Genomic DNA, 22,447 nt, shown 5'->3' on the forward strand with positions numbered 1-22,447 from the left:
CCTTTAGCACCTGTAATGAACAGAGAGAAAACTGAGGCCAGAGAAGTTTAGTTACTTACCTAAGGTCACACAGCTGATGCACTTCAGAGTTGAGATTCAAATTCTAGACGCTGATTCCAGAGCCTTTTCAACCAGGAAATACTTTATGCAGCTTTCTCTTCAGGATCATTTCTTCTTCTGTGGATGGATAATTCGAACCATCAGCCCATTTTGCCCTATAACAAGTGGCTTTTCCTAGAGCTATTTGTGTTGAAGTCTAGAAGAAATGTGTAAAATAAGTAGGCTATGAGAGAATTACCAGCAGGGGAAATATAAGAATGCCAGATAGCTGTTTTGCTCTTTTCATGTCTTCAAGAAGATAGTTAACTTCCAACTGCTTAGGTGAGAAATGGGGAGAATATGTAATAGTTTACCTCAACAAGTACTTGTTTAGTGTCTCCTCCAGGAACAAAGGTGACATGTGGTGTTTCACGCCATGTTTCAGGAAGGCCTGTTTGACTTGATTTTCCTCTCTACTTTGAGAGAGGTGAAGTTGCCAAGCCACTGTGAGACAAGGAACTGGTACTGGAATTGCTTTTTCAGATCTGACACTGCCCTGGAATCCTTACTTCTGTTGAGTCATCTTCATACTGGCACCTAAGGTGTGTTGTAACAACGAACCATAAAACTGTGTTACAGGGTGTGTCATGACCATCCACCAATGTCAACTTGGCTGGTGCATTTACATGAGAGGGAAATTACAATGTGTAGCCACTGTGTTCCCGTAATAATGAGACTCTGGAATTATTAAATACTCCCTGACTCTTTCTAAGAGAATCATGGAGAAGGTTAGGGTTGTCATGTTGAATAAGACAATATGATCGCAATATCAAATCACGAGCCAAACCCTGCTGACTCTTGGTATAGAAGCAAAATTTAAATGCTAAAGTTATGAACTCTAGCTTGGAGATAGCTCTTGCAAGAACCCCCACATTTAAGTGTATGTGTGCGTTTTAACCTAAAACATTTTTAGTTTATATATTATTATATAGCTATTTTGATTTTTTGCCTTTGAGGTAAAGTTCTATGAATTTTAACACATGTATAGATTCCTGCAACTACCTCCATGGCCAGGATATAGAACCATCCCATCATCCACCCTCCAAAAAAGACTCTCTCCTACCATCCCTCTATAGTCACTCACTCCCAGTCCCTGAAAACCACTATCTTCTTTTTTACAGTTTGTCTCTGAGAAAGCCATATAAATGGAATCTTACAGCATGTAACCTCCTGAGACAAGCTTTTTTCAATAAGCACAATGCCTGGATGATTCATCCAACTTGTGCGTGTATCAATACTTCCTTTCTATTTATTGCTGAGCAGTATTCCATGGTATGAATGAGTCATCATTATTAACCTCCTAAAAATTCATTATATTTTTAATTGAAGTTTAATTCATATACAATAAAATTAATCCCTTTACCTTAGTTTTTTTTTTTTAAAAATGAAGAAATGAATCATGTGAACATCCTTACTCCATGAAAAGATATGCTTTAAACTGGAAACAGATTTTTGGACATGCCATGTTTGTCTGACTTTCTCCAGTAGATGGTCTCTATATTTGGAGAATTGTTCAGTACAGTTCTCTTTCCATCTGCTTGTACTCATGTCATTAACAAATAAATGTTCACTTCTTTCAACTGATTTCATATTGACTCTCCAACATTCTGCATTGTCTCTATTCTTTAGTGTTTTTTTTAATACATAATACCTGTACATTGCACAAAATACAAAATGGTACATACCAAGATAAGTAAGTCACACCCACTTTCTATCTCCCAGTAACTCAGTTTCCTTTCTGGAGCTAACAGTATCCTCAATTTTTTTTAAAAGCATCATTAGAGGTATACTATGTTTTTACAAATACATACATGTATCAATGTATTAAAAAGTATGTACATAGACATATATAAGTATACAACTATAGGTATGCACGTGTATTCAGCTTCTCAGTCATGTCTGACTCTTTGCAACCGCATGGACTGCAGCCCACCAGGCTCCTCTGTCCATGGAATTTTCCAGGCAAGAATACTGGAGCAGGTTGCCATTTCCTACTGCAAGGGATTTTCCCAACCCAAGGATCGAACCTGCATCTCTTGCATCCCCTGCATCAGCAGGCAGATTCCTTATCACTAGTGCCACCCAGGAAGACCCACAAATATATATATTAATATATTTTAATATAAACTATAAATAGATGCATATAAAAATCAATGCATATATGCATGCTGCTAAGTAGCTTCAGTCGTGTCCAGCTCTGTGCGACCCCATAGACGGCAGCCCACCAGGCTCCCCCGTCCGTGGGATTCTCCAGGCAAGAATACTGGAGTGGGTTGCCATTTCCTTCTCTAATGCAGGAAAGTGAAAAGTGAAAGTGAAGTCGCTCAGTCGTGTCCGACTCTTAGTGACCCCACGGACTGCAGCCTACCAGGCTCCTCCGTCCATGGGATTTTCCAGGCAAGAGTACTGGAGTGGGGTGCCATTGCCTTCTCCACCAGGCCCTCTGCTGCTGCTGCTGCTAAGTCGCTTCAGTCATGACTGACTCTGTGCGACCCCATAGACGGCAGCCCACCAGGCTCCCCCGTCCCTGGGATTCTCCAGGCAAGAACACTGGAGTGGGTTGCCATTTCCTTCTCCAATGCATGAAAGTGAAGTGAAAGTGAAGCCATTCAGTCGTGTCCAACCTGAGTGACCCCATGGACTGCAGCCTACCAGGCTCCTCCGTCCATGGGACTTTCCAGGCGAGAGTACTGGAGTGGGGTGCCATTGCCTTCTCCGGCATATATGCATATGCATACACACATACATTTTCCCCACACACAAATGGGGGCATATTCTACCCAATGTTCTGTACTTTGCCTTATTCTCTTAACTTCCCTTCTCTCAGAATTCTTTCCAGAAAAGTACACTCAAAGCAGTATAGTAAGTCCATTTTACTCTATTGTTTGAGTGTATTAGAATTTATTTAAGTATCACATTACTGATGGTCCAGCAAGTTTCTAAACTTTGTTCACACAAAGAATATATTGTTTTATTTGTATCATTTCATTTCACACAAATGGAAGCATCTTTATAGGATAATTTCTTAGAAGTGGAATTTCTGAGTCAAGGGATATATTCATTTCTGTTTTTGAAAGATTTGGCCAAAATATCCTTCAGGACAGTCACATCAGTTTATATTATATTAGCAATGGATCACAGGGTTTCTACATTTATTTAGTAACTAATTATATTCAATGATAAGTATCAGAAAATCAGCATTAATAGCTTCTCAATCTTTATTTTTATGACATTAACACTTTTGAAGAGTTTAGGCCAGTTCAAAAACTGTCCTTCAATTTGGGCCTTTATTTTTTAAAAACAAAGAACCAATTGCAAATAACTCAAAGCAAAATACAAGGAAAACTTTTCAGATATAGACAAGAACAAGAAAAATAAAATTTAAAAATGTACTTGGTAAGAATACCTATCATTTGTGGGGGGTGAGGCTAAGAGGAGAGAAATAAGTGAGGAAAATTAAGAGGAACAAACTTCCAGTTACAAAATAAATGAATCGTGGGTATGAAATGTATAGTGTGCAGAAATAGTCAATAACTATGTAATATCTTGTATTGTGACAGATGGTAACTAGACTTAGTGTAGTGACAATTTTGAAATGTATAGAGATACTGAATCACTGTGTCATGTGCTAACAGTGTTGTAGCTACAATTTATTTCAAAAACAAACTCAGAGAAAAAGAGATCAGATTGTGATTATCAGAGGAGGGAAGAGAAAGGAGGAATTGGATGAACATTAGTCAAAAGGTACAAACTTCCAGTTATAAGATAAGTAAGTACCTATAATGTACAATTAACACTGTGATATAATGTACAACTAACTCTGTGGTATGTTATATATACAAACTTATAAGAGAGTAAATCCTAAGAGTTCTCATCACAAAGAAATTTTTTTTCTATTTCTTTAATTTTCTATCTATATGAGATGATGGGTGTTCACTAAACTTACTGTAGTCATAATTTCATGATGAATGTAAGTCAAATCATTATTCTGTATGCCTTAGACTTATACAGTTATATCTCAATAAAACTGGGGGAAAAAAAGAAGGAATACCTATCATATTTTGTTTGTTTGTTTGACTACTTACCATTTTTTGAGCACTTACTATATGGCAAATATTGAGTTAAGTATTTTGCTAGGGGTAACAGTGAACAGTTATTGGATGCTGAATTTGTGCCAAGTGAAGTGCAAAATTTTTTATATGCATTTATCTCCTGTATTCCTCATAATAATCCTTCAGTATTCTCTATATAATGCATGAGTAACCTGCAGTACAGAGAGGCAGAATTGTTTGCCTCTGATCACAAAATTAGCTCTCTTCCTATTCCTTTCCTTCCCTTCTCTTCTTTTCAAGTTAAAAAAGTTCATATGCTCATTAAATCCAGAGGGGGTAAAGTAAAAGTGGAGTGCCTGCTGGCCTCCAGAGGTAACCTCTATTAACAACTGGGTGTGTTTATTTCCACACCATTTTCTATTAGAGCCAAGACTTAAATCCCATCTTTTCTGACTCCAAAGCCTTTATTCCTAATGAATATTCAATGCTGTCTTCCATAGGTAAATAGAAAATTATATAATTATATACATATGCTATAAAATGAAATGGCTCTTAAAACTCTTATCAGTTGGATTATTGTTGAAAAGCAGGAAAAGCTAAAACATATTAAGTACCATCTCTCTGATACAAAGAGCCTTTTTATCCATAGCATAAAGAAGACTAAATTAACTAATTAAAACTAAAAGAGCTTTTGACAAATGACACCCTGCAAGTACCTTTTGTGAACTTGCTACTTAGCCAACTGTTGACTATAAAAATAGAAAGAATAAGGCATGTGACCAAAGAGGAGGAACAAAAGCAGCTGAAATCAAAAGCAGTCCTGTTGTGCAATAGCTGATCTAGTTGAAGCTTTGCTGTAGAAGGAGCTTCGAGTCATTGGGTCCCACAAAACTCTTGCAGTTTCTAATAATTTCTAATCTAATACTAGATTACCTGTAGAGTACTGTCTGTGTGGTATCCCAGTGAGGTTATAATGGTGCTCAGTCATGTTCCACTCTACCTAAGGTCAAGAAGAACGGCAAAGTATCAATAGTAATGGCACTGGGAAATAAAAACTCATTTCTTCGGGTCATAGAAGGATCCAATTTAAAAAATTACCTTTGCATTGGATGATGATGCAGAACGCTGATGCCTCATTCTTCATAATCTGGGAAGCTAGTCAGTGAGGAGAGCCCAGCAGTTTCATTGAGTTAAGATTCCCTCTGCCTTCTACTTCCATATAGCAAACACATTTCACTGGATCTCAGACTAAAAGATCTCTGTTAATTTTACCTCGAAAAATTTCATCTTTCCTTTCCTTGTATTGCTCTTGTCCCATTTTGGTGAAAAGGTAGTTAAACCTTCATAAAACAAAGTTCATGGCTTTCTTCCCCCTCCTTTTTCTGCTTGTAATTGTAAATCTCTAAAACTTTGGATTATCATTGCTTTAAAGGTTTTTTAATATGCACCATAAAATTTTCTGTACCTTCTCTTTTTGTAAGTGAAAAAAGGAGTGTTGCAAGAGTCCTGAGTACTTTCCATTTCTTTACTGGGTATTGGTTCATCTTTTTTTTTTTTTTTTGGCAACTTTGTTAACTTTTGTTTTCTAGAAAAAAATACACTTTAACTTTTCAGTTTATTGGTAAAAAATTCTTCATACTATTCATCCATAATTTTAAAAGTCTCTGATATTTCTCTAGTTATGTCTCTTTCTTTACTCACTTCTTTTTCTCTCATATTTTCATTCTCTTTGAGTTTCTCTGTCAATATTTAAAGAAACCTATTTTTATAGGCTTTTCAAAGAACCAGCTTTGGGTGTTTAGAGTTTTTGTTTGCTTCCTCTTTGGGGGGTTTATCTATTTTCAAACTTGTTGAGTTGAATATTGAATGCTTAGTTGACTTGTTTTTAATACTTTTATATAAATACATTTGCATAATTCCACTTTAGCCGCAGGCTGGCAACAAAAGATTTCCTGGGTTTGAATCTCTGCTCTGTCACTAGCTATATAGTCTTGGACAAGCTATTTCACTGAAGCTCTGTGCTTCAGTTTCCCCTTCTTGTTGTTCAAATCAATTATTCATTATCCTTATCAATGTTTTAAATGCTTGGTCCATCATTATCTGAGAGAGATGTTTTAAATTCTCCCAGTTTGGGGATTAACATATTTCAAGGCTGTTTTTTGGGGGTGCAAGGGGGCAATACATACAAGTACATGATGATTCTATCCTCCTGGTAGACAACTGCTTATCTTAATATTATATCCTTCTTTTTGCATTAAATTATATTTTTGTAAATATTAATATTCTTATACCAAATTTGTTTTGTTTAGAGTAGATGTTGACAGATTTATATTTTTCTGTATCTTCATTTTCAAAGAAACCAAGCTAGTGAATGGCAAAACCAGTTTTATTCCTAGACCCAGTCCTGTGTTCTTTTTTCCTGGCCATGACACATCCTAGGTCTACCTTCTTTCATGAATCAGCTGTCACTCTTCACTGTGAGGCCTCTCTCAAAACCTCAGCCTATAGTGACTGCTTCCTCCTCTGAATGCTCAATGCCAGCAGTACTTATTCAGTCCTGAAAATGTTCTCTTCTAGTGCTGTATGTGCATCTGTTCTGGAAGTTCCTTAAAAGCTAGAATAGGGTTTTGTTTTTTTGGCTCCAGTGGGTCTTCATCACTGCATGCAGGCTTTCTCTAGTTGTGGCAAGTGGGGCTATTCTCTAGTTGTGGTGCTCAGGCTTCTCACTGGGGTGGCTTCTCTCGTTGTGGAGCACAGGCCCTAGGGTGTGTGGCTCAGTAGTTGTGGTTCGTGGGCTCAGTAGCTATGGCTCTCGGACTTAGTGACTCCATGGCATGTGGGATCTTCTGAGACCAAGGATCAAACTGATGTTCCCTGCATTGAAAGGTGGAGTCTTAACCACTGGACCACCAGGGAAGTTCCTAGAACAGGGGTTGTTAATCAAGCTTCAGAAACAGAGAACTGATTGAAATTAAAAAGTGCTAATTTGGGGTTTGTTAGAACTGCAGGTGGAGAAGGCAATGGCACCCCACTCCAGTACTCTTGCCTGGAAAATCCCATGGATGGAGGAGCCTGGTATTGCCTGGAGAATTCCAGGGAATGGGGAGCCTGGCGGGCTGCCGTCTATGGGGTCGCACAGAGTCGGACATGACTGAAGCGACTTAGCAGCAGCAGCAGCAGCAGGACTGCAGGATACACAGATTCAAGAAGCAGTTGAATTGTGTTCTCCCAGATCACAAAATGGCTTATAAGGGAAGAAAACTGAAGATTACTATGAGTTACTTGAATTATTTTTCAAGAATTATAATTGGAGCTGGAAAGAAGTAAGGGTGCTTATTAAGTAAGAATTGGTTGGAGTCTAAAAAGGTTGCCTAGTTACAAAGGGAGACCCTGAGACCACAAGGTTGCAGCTGGCAAGTGTTGTTTTGAATACAACTGGTAGTGTCTTTGGATCTGGTACAGTTCAAATAGAGCTCAAGTTCTCATGGTGTGGAGATGTGTCTGAGATCAGATTCTCAATGGCCACCTGACTCCATTTTTGTATGCCTGTAAGTGTGGTTAATCCATTATAATTTCAATTTGTCATCAGTTCAGTTCAGTTGCTCAAGGAAGCTTTTATCTTCTGTTATTCATTGTGAAAGATATAAAAGAGGAATGAAACAATGACAAATAACAAAAATGTTGGGTTGGCCAAAAAGTTCGTTCGGGGTTTTCCTTACCATCTCGTGGAAAAACCCAAAGAACCCAAATGAAATTTTTGGCCAACCCAGTAATAATAGCTACCATCTACTGAGCACTTAATACGTGCCATGCACTTTATTAAATGCTCTACATGCACTGTCTCATTTATTATTTACCAGATTTACCTTCTGTGGAGACTGTAATCAGGACCAACTTATCCATTATGCTCATTAGGTACAATGCCTAGGACCCACAATGCTTTTAGAGGTCCATGAAAATGTTTAAGTTTCTTTTAGAATCAGAAGGGAAAATAAAGGAATATAATCTTCCCTGGACATTAGTTTTTCTCACAGCCATAAAATGTAATTTATAATATTTTTTATGGAGTAAGCATCCATGAGGGCAAAATGCCTTTGGGCCTCAGAAAGTCATAATGTAGCCCTTGCTATAATCATTCCCACTTAACAAATAAAGAAACTGAGGCTCAATCAAGTGGAGAAATAAAACATGCAACAGAGCAAGAAATGGTAGAGATAATTTTGGATATAGCTCTGAGGGACTCTACTGATGACCCTTTTAATTACTACGCTATACATTAGACAACATTATGTAGCAAGAAGCTCACACCAAATTTGGAAAACAAATTTGTTTAATACTAATCAATTAGAAAATACTTCAGGGAAAGGAAAGAATATAATTAACTGCCCAAATTCAGGGACAGAGCCACACTATGTAGGACCTCAGGCTTTTACAACTTGAAAGATCTTCTTTCAGAAAAAATAGTAAAGTATAAATAAAAGTTAGGCCTAAAGTTTTTGGAGGGAACTGTCCCAAGAAGGGAGCCTTCAAATGGAAGCCTCATTTTGTGTGTGTGTGTGTGTGCACGCGCTTAGTCCCATCAGTCATGTCCAACTTTTTGCTACTCTATGGACTGTAGCCTGTCAGGCTCCTCTGCTCGTGGAATTCTCCAGACAAGAATACTGGAGTGGGTTGCCATGCCCTCTTCCAGGGGATCTTCCTGACCCAGTGGTTGAACCTGCGTCTCTTACATCTTCTGCATGGCAGGCAAGTTCTTTACCACTAGTGCCACCTGGGAAGCCTGGAAGCCCCATTAGCTTCACGGCAAATCCATCTCATCTAAATGTCCTTGCACCTGAAGAAGGCCAGACAAGGAATGAATCATCGTCAGCCAGGAATATCAGCAGAGATTTTTAGGAGGAGATGGACTTTGAAGTGTGGCTGTGATTGATGCTTTTGAACTGTGGTGTTGGAGAAGACTCTTGAGAGTCCCTTGGACTGCAAGGAGATCCAGCCAGTCCATTCTAAAAGAGATTAGTCCTGGGTGTTCTTTGGAAGGACTGATGCTAAAGCTGAAACTCCAATACTCTGGCCACCTCATGCAGAGAGTTGATTCATTGGAAAAGACTCTGATGCTGGGAGGGATTGGGGGCGGGAGGAGAAGGGAACAACAGAGGATGAGATGGCTGGATGGCATCACCGACTCAATGGACATGAGTCTGAGTAAACTCTGGGAGTTGGTGATGGATAAGGAGGCCTGGTGTGCTGCAATTCTTGGAGTTGCAAAGAGTCAGACATGAATGAGCGACTAAACTGAACTGAGCTGAGCTGAGCTGTGATTGGGCACCCTGAGTGTAAAGGCAGTGGGGGGAGTGTGAACACTGTCTGTTCACAGAAGGACAGAAAATACCACCTGCCTGAAACCCACAGTGACACTGGCCATAGGTGAACCACTGGGTTTGCTGAGGAAGGCAGTGCCTATTTGAAATGCCAGGATGGAAAGTCTGCTGGGAATGTTCATACATTCCTTGGTCTTACAGCATTACACAGTGAAATGCATCAAAAACATGAGAAATAAGGACTTCCCTGGTGTCCAGTGACTAAGACTCTGTGCTTCCAATGCTGGGGTCCCAGGTTCAATCCCTGATCAGGGAACTAGATCCCACATGCTGCAACTAAGAGTTCACATGCTGCAATGAAAGATTCTGCATGGCGCAATAAAGATTGAAGATCCTGCATGTCACAATTAAGATCCAGCACAGCCAAATAAATAAAAATAAATAGTTTTTTTAAAAAGAAAAAAAAAAAGAGGATGAGAAATCTGGTGCCAAGGGCAGGACTCTTAGGAGGGGTGGAAAGAGGCAAAGAGATCTAACTGAAGGACTATTATGGGTTTATTTTAATGAGTGCCTTATAAATTATGGGTGGCAGAGAAAAGGAAGGAGTGAAATAAGAGAAAGAGATTAAGAATGAAAAAAGATCAATCAGGCAGATGTGAGGACTAGACAGGGCTAAGACTCAGAAATAATTTTTACATTCTGAGCCTGGTAAATTGAAGGAATAGCTCTGGGACTGCCAGAAATGTAGGGAGTGGTTAGATGTGGTTCTAGAGAAGCTAAATCCAGCTATGCCAAAAACTCGAACCAACTGGGCTACATGCATCCCTGGGAGAAGCTGAGTCCAGGGACAGGGAAATATCCTGAAAGAACTTCAAGGGGTTCTGCTGGTGTATTAGCCTTTACAGTCTTTTCCACATACCAACTCCCCATTGGATCAACACATTCTTTCTCCATTATGTTATCAGCATTTAGAACCCCCAGTCAGGTCTTACCCTTCTAACTGACTTAGAAACATTTTGCTTTTAACATGGCTTTTGTTGAACACTATTATGAGATGAGCTATAATTTCACTCTCAGGGTTTCAGATGAGCTATAATTTAACTCTCAGAATTTCAGCCTATCCTGTGCCTCTCTCCAGGTGAGTGGTCAAGAAAACTAGTAACATTGAAAATAGGAAACATAAAGAGAATAAATATGAGAGGGCATTACCAAGATAATCAAAACAGGGATATGGAATTAGAAAGGGGGTGGATTCTTCCAATGATTCAAAATACATTGACTGCATATTCGTTCCACGTCAGGCTCTTTGCTTGGAACAAAAGATATTACTGTGAAAGAAATGCAGTGTCTGCTTTGAAGGTGTCTGAGTTTTCAAGGATGGCTGTTTGGGAAAGTGACAGGGTCAGAGAGAGAATTAAAACAGCAAATTCTAGAGGGTAGGGAGCAAGATGATGAATTTAGTCAAATTTGATGTCCTGAATAATGTATGCTATGTCTAATACACAGTTGCAAACATGGAAATGGTGTTCAGGAGAAAAGGCAAGGCAGGGGATACAAATATTAGGGTATAGAAACCAGCATAAAGTCAGTGCCAGAGGCAGACATAGAGGATGAAACTATCGTTTCCAAGGCTAATAGTATCAGTGGAGGGTTGCTTGTTTTGTTTTGTTTTGTTTTGAATATTTATTTATTTGCCTGCACCAGGTGGTAGTTTTGGCAGTTGGGACTTTCAGCCTTTGTTGTGGCACGTGATTAGTTGGGACATGCAAACTCTTATTTGCAGCGAGTGATATCTAGTTCGCTGATTGAGAATTGAACCTGGACCCCCTGCATTGGGAACGTCAAGTCTTAGCTACTGGGTTACTAGGGAAGTCCCTAGTGGAGGTTTTCAAAAGAATGACAGTTGCTTCAAAAATTAAAGAATGATACAGAATTGGTTAAAAGAAAAGAAAAGTGTTAAAGAGTGGTGACTATAGCACAGACAAGTTAGCCAAACTTGGAGGAGGATCAACATCAGATCTTGCTTTTTAAGACAGAAATTTCGCTGTAAGTACTTCTTTACCAACATCCTCAAATGGTGATACATAGATTGTGTAATTCCTCATTTCTAAACATTACCCCATGAATTATTTAGCCATAGTTTCTAAATATAGGGGGTTGTATTGGTCATGATAGATATATGATAGATATAGCTATAGATATACAGATTTGACTAGAGAGAAATTTAACACAGAGAATTGATTCCATGGTGGCCACAGACTGAGAAGGCAACTGGGGACACTGAGGCAATCCAGAGATTAGCAACAGCAGGAATTCATTACCAATTCTATGTCTGTGGGGACAACAGAAGGAGGTGGCTTCACCCAAGCTTAAAGCAGAACCCATCTGGAGTGAGTTAGAGCCAAAGAGGGGACTGCCCAACAGAAGCTGGGAGCCAAGAGAGACAATCCAGAGGAACCAAGAAACATCCTTTTCCCTTTCTTCCTGCTAATCTAGGTCAGTGCTATCAGTGCCTTCCGCTATCAGAGCCCAAGGCAGCCTGGGAATTGTAGTTCCCTTTCATAGGGGGAAGAGTAAAGGGAAAACAGCAAGGAAGTGATCTTTTTGTTATTGATTTGTAAATTTATTATATGATGATCAAAGACTGTAGTCTATTTGATAATAATTATTTGTTATTCATTGAAACTCATTTTGTGGCCTATGACATAGGTTTTGCAAATGTTCCAAGTTTTATTGAAGCATGTGTATTCTCTATTTTGTTTGGGGGCAGTGCTCCACAAAGGTCTGTCAGACTTGGTTTGTTAGTTGTGTTGCCCACACCATAAAGATATTAATACATCTTTATCTATACAGCTATTCTGATGGTATGAAGTCAGTTTTTGAAATAAGTTTGTTAAAAATCTTTCATTATAATCATCAGATCAGATCAGATCAGATCAGTCGCCCAGTGGTGTCCGACTCTTTGCGACCCCATGAATCGCAGCACGCCAGGCCTCCCTGTCCATCACCAACTCCCGGAGTTCACTCAGACTCACGTCCATCGAGTCAGTGATGCCATCCAGCCATCTCATCCTCTGTCGTCCCCTTCTCCTCCTGCCCCCAATCCCTCCCAGCATCAGAATCTTTTCCAATGAGTCAACTCTTCGCATGAGGTGGCCAAAGTACTGGAGTTTCAGCTTTAGCATCATTCCTTCCAAAGAAATTCCAGGGCTGATCTCCTTCAGAATGGACTGGTTGCATCTCCTTGCAGTCCAAGGGACTCTCAAGAGTCTTCTCCAACACCACAGTTTAAAAGCATTAATTCTTCGGCGCTCAGCCTTCTTCACAGTCCAACTCTCACATCCATACATGACCACAGGAAAAACCATAGCCTTGACTAGATGAACCTTTAAATTCACATGCCAGTTATATGAAAAATAAGGAGCATGAATGGAAATAGTTGGAAGGCTGATACACCAGGCCAGGTGAGAAATGATGGTAGCTTAGCCTAAGATGGTAAGAACATAGAGTGAAAGAGAAAGAGAAATTAATGCTGATTTCTAGGTTTCTGGCTTGGGAAACTGGGGTGAATGAGGGTACAGTTCACATATATGGACTGCCATTGACCAGGGATTTTTGCTTGAGCAAATTACATAAATTCTTTGGACTCAGTTTTCTTATTTATAAAAATGGGTATAATAGATTTTATTTCATAGGGTTATTGTGATGGTAAAAAGAGTTAATATATGAAAAGTATTTAGCACCTAGCTAAATAAATCTTCTATATAAGCTTTTATTATTATCAACTAATGTATGGTTAAACAAGTGAAGGATTGGGTTTAAGGTGGGAAATCAAGATTTCCTATTGAAGCTCATTATGTTTGAGTTGTTTTGTCAGTTACCTTTTTAAAAAATACTTGTTTTTATTTATTTAGTTAGTTGCACTGTCTTAGTTATGACATGTGGGATCATAGATCTTGGTTGCGGCATGAGAGCCCTTAGTTGTGGCATACAAGATCTAGTTCTGTGACCACGTATCAAACCTGGGCCCCATGCTTTGGAAGTGTGGAGTCTTAGCTACTGAATACCAGGCAAGTCCTGTAAGTTACCTTTTAGTAAAGAGAGTCTGAGTAATCTTGGCAAACACTGCTTAGGAATGAAAGAGGACAGAAGTGAGAAAAGACCACTGTAAGGTCCAAGGCCACCTACAAGAGGTGGCAGAATCAAGGAAAGGAGAGTAGACAATAGCTTCAGGAGCAAATAAGGGTCACTTCAGAATGAGATGGAATAACTGAATAAGAGCCCACATGTGCTTTCTGCTTATTTTTGTTTTGCAGTGCTACAGTGTGTTGTTGTCTGGCTTGGTTCTAGCTAAGGAAGCCAGTCATTCTGAAAAGACTGCAGAAGAGCAGCGCTCTGGGGGAAAAAATGATTGCAATTAACAGAGCAACATTAATTTACCTTGTGTGTGATTTATCATAAGATTAGCAAATAGGTTACTCTAGCAACAGGTTGTTGAGAAGCTTGTATTAAACTTGTGATACAACTGGAAAAAGTAATTAACCTGACACATATTCATGAACATGTTTATTTCCGGCTTTGAGCTACTGTGTGGAATAAAAATGGAAATTATGAATTCCATAGTATGCACTGCCTTGGCAGATTTTAGTGTGTGATTATGCATGACCACACCTCTCCCACAAGTTTGCACAGGCTTAGGAATTTTCTTATTAAGGTTGTTACACAATTTGCAACTTAGCAAGGGCATAGAAATGAATGGAAAGAGTATTTCCAAGCATATTCATCTTGATTTATAATTATGTATCCCCCTTCATTGGGTTAGTGCCAAATTATTTTTTCTTGTCTGTAGTGTTAAGAAGGGGAGAAGGAAATGGCAACCCACTCCAGTGTTCTTGCCTGGAGAATCCCAGGGACGGGGGAGCCTGGTGGGCTGCCGTCTCTGGGGTCGCACAGAGTTGGACACGACTGAAGCGACTTAGCAGCAGCAGCAGCAGTGTTAAGAAGGAGAGCTTTGCTTTAAGCTTATTGTAATTAAAGTCATCTTTCATATATCAGATTTAGATTGCTCTCACATAAATTATAAGCTATATTCAATAACAAAGCCATTATCACACTTCACATAAATAGAAAATAAAAAGCAAGTTCTGTGTGAAGAGAGGAGATTTAACATGTACTTTGACTCTCTTGCCCTTCTGTTAGTGGGCTAACACAATCAGTGAAGGGATATTTTAAGGCTTAAACTCAATATATGGAAAGCTAGAAAAGGGATCATTTTGGAAGTTGGACAGCAGATGAATACATAGGGATAGAATAAAAAGAGCTGAGAAAGTTGAATTCAATCAAACAATAGAGAATACTAAGAAGTAATCTGATTTACAGAGAATCAAAGACTTAGAAACTAGGATTTCCCTGCAAGTCCAGTGGTTAAGACTCTGGGCTTCCACTGCAGGGGGCACAGATTCCACCCCTGGTTGGGGAACTAAGATCTCACATGCCACAAAGTGCAACCAAAAAGGGGGGGGGGGAGGGGGAGCTCATCTATTCACTCATTGAACCCTCACTGTGGGCCATCATGTGCCAGGCACGGAGGACACACGATAGTTGGGATGACCTCATCCTTTTTCTTGAACAGCTTAAAACCTCAGGAAGAAGAAGGTTGGGGTGGGGGATGCTGCAGTAGTTGGGGATGCCTTCTTGGAAGACAAAGTAGCTTTTGCAAACCTGTCAAGAAGAGAATAAGCACAAGTAAAGGAGGAATACAGAAACTGCTCCTTCCTTAACTGGCAGAGTGATGGCTTATCTTTAGAATGAAATAAAATAGATGGTCTGCATGGAAGAATATCAGTGCATTGAGGGCAAGAGAGCAGGACTATCAACAGGGGAATAAATGAATGTATGCATATTTGCTTTGGAGACATGTGATGTCTCCATGTGATAACATGTGATCTTTCTCAGTTCCGAATCCAGGACACTGAAAGCTAGATCTTCACCCTTCTGGCAGGATACTGAAAGAGTCTTCTCTGGGAATATGGCCAGTCCGTGATGAAAGCCATGACATTGGAAAGGTACTGACATCAGAAATTTCCCCAATAGACAGCCCACCCTGATGCTCATATAGGAAAACTCACATCAGACTAGCTCATCTTTCACATCCTCAGAACTTTCAGCCAATATTTTAGTATCACACACTTAAATATTGTCAAGTACAAAGACTATGTATGAGAAATCTGAGGAAAGCTAACCTGGAAGATAGAAAATAAAATAAAGGGAAAAAAATAATGTTGAAAAATTAAAGACACTATAAAGGTCAAAAACATCACAAAGTGAAATGACTGTTAACTATGAAAAAGAACAGAATTCTCAGTTCAGTTCAGTTGCTCAGTTGTCTCCTACTCTCTGCAACCCCATGGACTGCAGCATGCCAGGCTTCCCTGTCCATCACCAACTCCTGTAGCCTACTCAAACTCACGTCCATCATGTCAGTGATGCCATCCAACCACCTCATCCTCCCTCATCCCCTTCTCCTCCCACCTTCAATCTTTTCGAGCATCAGGGTCTTTTCCAATGAGTTGGTTCTTTGCATCAGGAGGCCAAAATATTGGAGTTTCAGCTTCAGCATCAGTCCTTCCAATGAATATTCACGACTGATTTTCTTTAGGATTGGCAGGTTGGATCTCCCTGCAGTCCAAGGCACTCTCAAGAGTCTTATCCAACACCAAAGTTCAAAAGCATCAATTCTTCTATGCTCAGCTTTCTTTATAATCCAACTCTCACATCCAGACCTGACTACTGGAAAAACCATAGTTTTGACTAGACGGACCTTTGTTGGTAAAGTAATGTCTCTGCTTTTTAATATGCTGTCTAGGTTGGTCATAGCTTTTCTTCCAAGGAGTAAGCGTCTTTTAATTTCATGGCTGCAGGCACCAACTGCAGTGATCTTAGAGCCCCCCCCTCAAAATAAAGTCTGCCACTGTTTCCACTGTTTCCCCATCTATTTGCCATGAAGTGATGGGACCACATGCCATGATCCTAGTTTTCTTAAGGTTGTGTTTTAAGCCAACTTTTTCACTCCCCTAATTTACTTTCATCAAGAGGCTCTTTAGTTCTTCTTCGCTTTCTGTCCTAACGGTGGTATCATCTGCATATCTGAGGTTATTCATATTTCTCCCAGCAATCTTGATTCCAGCTTGTGCTTCATCTGGCCTGGCATTTCTCATGATTTACTCTGCATATATGTTAAATAAACAGGATGACAATATACAGCCTTGATGTACTCCTTTCCCAATTTGGAACCAGTCTGTTGTTCCTTGTCCAGTTCTAACTGTTGCTTCTTGATCTGCATACAGATTTCTCAGGAGGCAGGTCAGGTGGTCTGGTATTCCCATCTCTTGAAGAATTTTCCATAGTTTGTTGTGATCACAGTCAAAGGCTTTGGCGTAGTCAAAAAGCAGTAGATTTTTTTGGGAAATCTCTTGCTTTTTCGATGATCCAACAGATGTTGGCAGTTTGATCTCTGGTTCCTCTGCATTTTCTAAATCCAGCTTGAACATCTGGAAGGTCATGGTTCGTATACTGTTGAGGCCTGGCTTGGAGAATTTTGAGCATTACTTTGCTAGCATGTGAGATGAGTGCAGTTGTGTGGTAGTTTAAACATTCTTTGGCATTGCCTTATTTTGGATTGGAATGAAAACTGACCTTTTCCAGTCCTGTGGCCATTGCTGAGTATTCCAGATTTGCTGGCATATTGAGTGCAGCACTTTCATAGCATCATCTATTAGGATTTGACATAGCTCAACCAGAGTTCCATCACCTCCACTAGCTTTGTTCGTAGCAATACTTCCTAAGGCCCATTGACTTCGCATTCCAGGATGTCTGGCTCTAGGTGAGTGATCACACCATTATGGTTATCTGGGTCATGAAGATCTTTTTTTGTATAGTTCTGTGTATTCTTGCCACTTTTTCTTAATATCTTCTGCTTCTGTTAGGTCCACACCATTTCTGTCCCAAATAAATAAACAGAATTCTACCCCCCAATAAAGAAACAAACAAGTAAATAAGTGGAATGTTCCAAAAACACAGTGAATGTCTTAGAAATTAAATATCAAATAAAAATATTTGATAGAAAGTTTAAAATATAAAGTTAAGGAATTTTATCAGCAAAAAGAAAAGAAGACAGAAAATAGATTTAAAAAAAAACTCTAAGACAATTAAGAAACTGATCATGGAAAAATTAGCATTAAAAAAGAGAGGAAAAATAAGAGCAGATGGAAAGGAGAGATAGGTAATAATCTGAATTTCCAGACTGAAAAATTTACCAAGTGAAAACAGATTCATGCTAGTACAACATTGTGAAATTTCACATTTAGGGCAAGGAGAAGATCCTGCAAGACTGTAAAGAGGAAAAAACGTCCAGATCATACACATAGGGTCAGCAATCAGTGAGAATAAAAATGTTCCCCCAAACATGGATAAAGGCAATTGTTCTATAGTCATGATAACAAGTGGCCATTAAAATGGTTTTAAACTCTAAATCAATCAAATGCCCCTCCTCCCCCCACCCTGGAAGAATATGCCTTTGAAAACCAACCAATCAGCATGAGTTGCTCACTTCCGATCATTGGCCCATCAGGGATGGACTCACTCCAGTAAACACACCCAAGGAACTGTGATTCTGCAGATGATGGCAACCCACTAAAGCCTCTGAAAATCCACCAGTCCCTGAACTCTGTGCTTTCCCAAAACCCCAGACAAGCTTAGCAGTCTGCTTTGCTTGGAGAAATCATGCCTGACCAGCATAGCTCTCCTGTACCATAGCAAGCAGTATATCCAGTGTTACTCTTTTATTTCAGATATTGAGTGGTGATCTCATCAGCCTTTGACATAGATTTTTAATTTCTGAACAGGAGCACCTGAAGCTACAAAGCAATAGAGGAAGACTTTCAAAATTCTTAAGGAAAATAATTAACAACTTGGCTCAGTGGTAACGAATCCATCTGCCAATGCAGGAGATACGAGTTTGATTCCTGGGTTGGGAAAATCCCTTGGAGGAGGAAATTTCAACCCACTCCAGTATTCTTGCCTGGAAAATTCCATGGACTGAGGAGTCCATGGGGTCATAAAGAGCTAGACTCAACTGAGCACGCATGCAGAGTTCTACACCCAGCCAAATTATCATTTAAATGTGAGAATTTCTTTTAAAAGACACTTTTAGACATGCAAGATCTTAAACAATTTACTTATCATATACCTTTTCTTGGGAAGTCACTGGATGAACCAACCAAAAGGAAGATGTGGGTTACTGGAAACAAGAGATCCCATTTAGGAAAAAAGCAAAAGACAGCTCCAGAACAGTGATCAAGAGAATCACAAGATGGTAGTTATACCCCCACAGCAAACCAATCCATATTGTAGCTTGTATCAGCTACCCAATGCTGTGTAACAAATAAACCTAAAATGAAGTGGCTTAAAACAAACTCTTTAGCTCATGCTTTTCTGGGTATTTCTTTTGGCTGATCCTAGCTAGGATCATTCATGTATCTGTGGCCAGTTGGCAGGTTAGCTGTGGGTGATTGGTTCCAGATGGCCACACTCACATGTCTGACAAGTGGTGATGGTGGCTAGAGCCATTAAAGTGTCTAAGCTATATAATTCTTTCCTCATCCAGAAGGTAAGCCTTGCTTTTAACATGGCACCAGAACTCCAACAGCCCAAAGCACAAGATCTTTTCCAACTACTATGTCATGTTTACTAACATTTCCCTGGCCAAGGAGAATCACATGGTCAAGTTAGGAATCAAAGTAGAAAATGTACTTAAAGTTGCAAAGCAAGGAACATGGGCTATTAGAAAGGGAATTGTTGGACATTTCTGTTAGCAATCTACTACAGAGTTTAGCAGAAGTTTCCAGGAGAAAATTCTCTAAGAAGATGAAATTAGTAAAATGTAACTGATGTGTCTGAACACATTAAGGGAAGATTTAGAGAGCTGTTAAAGATTTTGGTATTGAATTCATAACAAATAAAAAGATAATTAAGCAGAGAAAAAAATACAGGCCATTATTAACTCTGAGGATAACAGAATGTTGTTAGCAAATAAAACTAACCACAATTTGCAACAGATTTAGTGTTAATTAGTGTTTAATTGGTCATAAGTCAGCTGGTTAATACTAAATATTAAACAAATGAAAATTACAATTTGATCAGACTTCCCTGGTGGTCCAATGGCTAAGACTCTGTACTCCTAATGCAAAGGGCATGGGTTCGATACCTGGTTGGGAAACTAATATTCCCACATGCCATGCCATGCAGCCAAAAAGAAAAAGAAAAATTGACCAAATTGTGAGAAAAATGAGTACAAAAAGTGGGTACAAGTAGTGGGGGCAGGAACCGATAAAAGAGTGCTGAGTCCTACTCTTCTATTCTTCTTCTTGAATGGAAAATCAAGAGATCATATCTAAAACTGGAAAGTCAAGAAAGAGCAATGCAAAAATGTTATCTAGAAAAATGCAGGCAAATACCAAAATAATCAGGTGAAACTGGTGCCTCTGGGAAGGAGGAAGTGATATGTGAGGGGACCTGCTGTGTTCCACAAAAAGTCACAAAGAAATATTTGTCTTTAAAATTATGTGTATGTTCACTTAAGTACAAATAAAAACTGAAAGAAAAAAGACAGAGAAGAAAGTGATAAGTATCTTTAATCCAGACTGACATGTAATAATCTCTGTCTAATATCAAGTGACACAAACTAAAATGTGGAGTAGTTTGTATACTAAGCTATTGTTTGCATTTTAAAAACAGAGGCGGAGGTGTCCTCAGTGGCTCAATGGTAAAAGATCCACCTGCCAGTGCCGAAGACGTGGGTTCGATCCCCAGTTTGGGAAGATCCCACATGCCTTGGAAAAACTAAGCCCATGCACCACAACTATTGAGCCTGTACTCTAAGGCCCAGGTATCACAACCACTGAGCCCATGTGCCACAGCTACTGAAGCTGTGTGCCCTAGAGCATGCTCAGCAACAAGAGAAACCACCATGATAAGAAGCCTATTCACTGTAACTAGAGGAGCCCCTGCTTGCACAACTAGAAAAAAAGTCCACAAAGCAAAAAAGACCCAGCACAGTTAAAAAAAAAAAACGTAAAAAATAAGTAAATAAAATTATTTTTTATACATAGGTAAATTTTTAAAAAATGGAGTGGGGATTTCCCTGGTGATCCAGTGTTTAAGACTTCACCTTCCAATGCAAGGGACAAGGGTTTATTTAATCCTTGGTCAGGGAACTAAGATTCCACATAACTCTTGGCCAGAAAACCAAAAAACATAAAACAGAAGCAATATTGTAACAAATTCAATGAAGACTTTAAAAATGGTCAACATAAAAAAAAAAAACTGTGAAAAAAAAAAAAGAGGGAGTGGAAACTATAAATATACACTTGTTATTGCACAGAATGGGCTTCCCAGGTGGTTTAGTGGTAAAATTCTGCCTATCCATGTGGAAGACACAGAAGACATGAGTTCTATCCCTGGATAAGGAATATCCAGGGATAGAGGAGGAAATGGCAACCTACTCCAGTATTCTTGCCTAGAAAATTTTATGGACAGTGAAGCCTGGTGGGCTATAGTCCATGGGGTTGCAAAGAGTCAGACACGACTGAGCACGCATACACGCACTCATTGCTCAGAATAATTCATCAGAAAGCTCTGTTGAGTCTATCCTCAAAATAAATTCCAGTCCCAACCATTCCTCCCCTTCCATCATTCTCATCCTCAGGAGAGCCATCACCTCTTGCCTAGATGAGGCTAGCAATCTTCTCGTTACTTCACTGGCCTCACTGCCTCCAACCTTCAATCTAATCCCCACACAGCAGCCCAAGGTATCCAGTTAAAAGGAATATTAAATGACATCATCCCCCCACCCCTCCAACTCTCGCCCTGTTCAAAACCTTTAAAGTGTTTTTTTTTTTTTTTTTTAATCAAGTTGAGTAAAACCATATTGCTCTCCAGGTCTCCACAATCCCCTATGATCTGGTTCTGACCTCATCTTATTCTAGCTCATTCTTACTTCAACACATGGTCCCTTTGCCTAGAGTGCTTTTCCCAGAGACTGAGTCTGGCCTATCACCCAGATCTCTGCTCAGATGTCACCTCCTCATAGGGACCTTTCCTCATCCTTGTCTCTGTCTCCTCCTTCCCCACTCCCCATCTACCTATAATGTCTGTCACCTTACCCTGATTTATTTTTCTTCATCGCACTGATCACCATTTGACATTTAGTTACATATTGAATGGTTTAGTTGTTTACTAGCTGTCTCTCCCAACAGCATGTGGAGTCCCATTAGGGAAGACCCCAAGCACCTAAAACAGGGCTGGTGCAGAGAGTGTGTGCCTAGTCACTCAGCTGTGTCTGACTGTTCGAGACCCCATGGGCTAGGGACCACCAGGCTCTTCTGGCTATGGGATTCTCTAGGCCAGAATCTGGAGTGGGTTGCCATTTCCTTCTCCAGGGGATCTTCCCAATCCAGGGACTGAACCCTTGCCTCCTGCACTGGCAGGAGGATTCTTTACCACTGAGTCAACTTGGAAGCCCCTGGGGCATAGTAGCTATTAATAAATTTCCTTTGAATAAATTAACTACAATGAAAAAATACAGGAGAACCCCCCCCCCCCCTCGCCCTGCTGGCCAAATATTTATCATGAATGCTTTGCGGAAGGCAACTGGGAACTTGGGTGTCAGGGGTGGGAGAACAAGAGAGAATTATTTTCCACTTGCCTAGGTCCCATGATCTTTAATTCCTCCAGCACCCAGAGTCCAGACTGCCCCCAAGGTGGTGCTATAGAGCACCCAGAGTCCAGACAGCATCACCACGGTGATGTTCTAGAGTGAAGAAGGGAAATGTGAGAACATCTATTTAGGTTTATTTTTTTCCTAAAAGAAAGAAGGTATTATTAACATTCAATTCATCTACTTTGAGTCCATGTATAAAA

At 39.7% G+C, this 22,447-nt stretch overlaps 2 long non-coding RNA genes across 6 annotated transcripts in view; one reads left to right on the forward strand and one right to left on the reverse strand.

Moving 5' to 3' along the window:
• The window catches only part of LOC100847374 (uncharacterized), a 115,531-nt gene that overhangs the window by 44,885 nt on the left and 48,199 nt on the right, over positions 1-22,447 (reverse strand). Inside the window, exons 2-5 of one of the 5 annotated variants that reach the window (XR_009491787.1) lie at positions 5,250-22,337; positions 5,085-5,151; positions 414-636; positions 60-177 (exon numbers count right to left, since the gene is read on the reverse strand). This is a non-coding gene — a long non-coding RNA (uncharacterized lncRNA). The remainder of the gene's footprint in view (positions 1-59; positions 178-413; positions 637-5,084; positions 5,152-5,249; positions 22,338-22,447) is intronic. The other 4 variants (XR_804914.4, XR_003030960.2, XR_003030962.2 and 1 more) reach the window with 4 other exon arrangements.
• The window catches only part of LOC112442697 (uncharacterized), a 39,564-nt gene continuing 27,633 nt past the window's right edge, over positions 10,517-22,447 (forward strand). Inside the window, exons 1-2 of the long non-coding RNA XR_003030963.2 lie at positions 10,517-10,607; positions 15,425-15,534. This is a non-coding gene — a long non-coding RNA (uncharacterized lncRNA). The remainder of the gene's footprint in view (positions 10,608-15,424; positions 15,535-22,447) is intronic.

The sequence above is a fragment of the Bos taurus genome, chromosome 2 (genome assembly GCF_002263795.3).
Source record: "Bos taurus isolate L1 Dominette 01449 registration number 42190680 breed Hereford chromosome 2, ARS-UCD2.0, whole genome shotgun sequence".
NCBI lineage: Eukaryota > Metazoa > Chordata > Mammalia > Artiodactyla > Bovidae > Bos > Bos taurus.